The sequence below is a fragment of the Pyrus communis genome, chromosome 3, assembly GCF_963583255.1.
Source record: "Pyrus communis chromosome 3, drPyrComm1.1, whole genome shotgun sequence".
NCBI lineage: Eukaryota > Viridiplantae > Streptophyta > Magnoliopsida > Rosales > Rosaceae > Pyrus > Pyrus communis.
In genome coordinates this window covers 20,682,591-20,684,372 of record NC_084805.1, presented here as the reverse complement: position 1 = coordinate 20,684,372, position 1,782 = coordinate 20,682,591, and the positions used below count along the sequence as shown (strand labels likewise).

The 1,782-nt window shown below is 36.7% G+C and overlaps 1 long non-coding RNA gene across 1 annotated transcript; it reads right to left on the bottom strand.

Moving 5' to 3' along the window:
* Positions 1–300: 300 nt before the first annotated feature.
* LOC137727259 (uncharacterized) lies at positions 301–1,424 on the bottom strand. Its single transcript, XR_011067775.1, has 2 exons — positions 1,136–1,424; positions 301–675 (listed from the first exon to the last, which is right to left on the bottom strand). It is a non-coding gene; the product is annotated as an uncharacterized lncRNA (long non-coding RNA).
* Between the last annotated feature and the right edge of the window lie 358 nt (positions 1,425–1,782).

Genomic DNA, 1,782 nt, shown 5'->3' with positions numbered 1-1,782 from the left:
AATTGAGAAATCTAGACATTTTAGTAGATGGGCTTTGCTCAAAAGAAAAAAATTATTCCTCGGTTTTTCAAATTAGACACTAATTTTTCAAGAAGCATGATAAGATAATGTCTTCGCATATATTGATTGTTTATTGATTATGGAATACTTATATATTGACTATTTGTGGTTCAATGTTTAGTTCTCCAGAACACATGGTTAATATATGGTCATTACAAAGAGATCAATGAACCATCAATATGGGAATTTTGTGGTTGAGGTATGCGAATGTTCATTTGCAGCACAACAGACGCAAGCGCATAAAAAAGCAGAGATGGTCAATGTAAATACAACCTGATCTAACCACATTGTGCAAAAAGAACTAAAAGCCCAATAAAACGTCAAAAGTTCTTGGACACAATCAGCCAATCAAATTCCAAAAAACCCAGTACAGCTATTAAAAACATCACATTCAAGACTTTACACCTGATGATTGGATCTACTGGAAAATTTAGCACAGCCGAAGAAAGAAAAAAATCTTGCAATTATGTACACACATATATCAAGTATACTATTGCAATGCAAAGATGCTGACTTGAGAAGACGACTTCGTGTTCATTTGGAAGTTGAAATAGACTATTGGGTGCTCTGCCTCCAGGGCTTCAATGGAACATTGTTGGTCACCAACTCTCCTCCCTGAGTGTAATAAAAAAGCAAGCCGGAAAAAAATAAATCAAAAAAAAATTACACATTACTAAATTTGTCTAAAAAACCCCTACCTCAAGTGAGCAAACTCCCAAAATAATATGAAAATTAGCCAACAAATCCATACACCCTTCCAAACTACTAATCAATTCTTAAATACAATTAACAATATGGGTTGTATATTTATATGTATAAACCATCCAAACTACTAATCAGAACTCCTAAAAGAAACTGATGATTACAACTGAATTCTTTTAGTTTCTGAGCTTACCCAAAACCCCAAATACAAAGTAACTGAAAAACCCCCAAAAACTCGCACATAGATTCATCAAACCGCCGAAATATTAAAACCCAGAAGCTAAAAGCAATAACCCAGAACTCACCGAAACCAAAACAACATCTGGAGACGCCCAAAAAAACCAAATTGGGAAAGGATCAACGAAGAACTCACCGAAATCGAATCGAATGGAGAGAATGAACCATCAGGATATGAGGAATGCGGCAAGCCAGGGGCTACTATGAGTGAGTTTTGGGTTGTGGATTTCATATTTCTCGTTAAGGGAAAGGAGGAGGATTCTAGGTTGGAGAAAGCAAGGAGGAGGGAGAAAAAGGAGGATGCCCAAAAAAGCAAAACGATTTCTAGGGTTTGATGGAGTCTGCAGCCAGTTGGAGGAAGATTGAAGCAGTGGAAATGAAGCAACGAAACCGTGAGAGAAGAAAATTAAAAGGGAATGAAACCGCGAGAACAAGATTGAAGCGGTGGAAATGAGGATCAACAATGAGTCGAGAAGATAGAGCGAAGAAGCAGCAAAAACCCACGCGTCCCATTTTGTTCTCCGTTTGACAACAAAGCAAACTGGCAAAATTGAAATAACAGCAGAATAAGCGGGGGTAAAATCAGAAATACACTGTAGAATGAACAGTGTTTCAGTCCATTTTCTCTTTTACTATATACTAGTCATTGTGCTCGTGCGTTGATGCGGGTTTAAAAGTGTATGGATAAAATTTGTAGAAAGTTTTACAGACATGTATGTGTATTCATTGTATTTACAGCAAGGAACAAACATACAGGAATAAGAGATGGTTTAGTGTTGATCT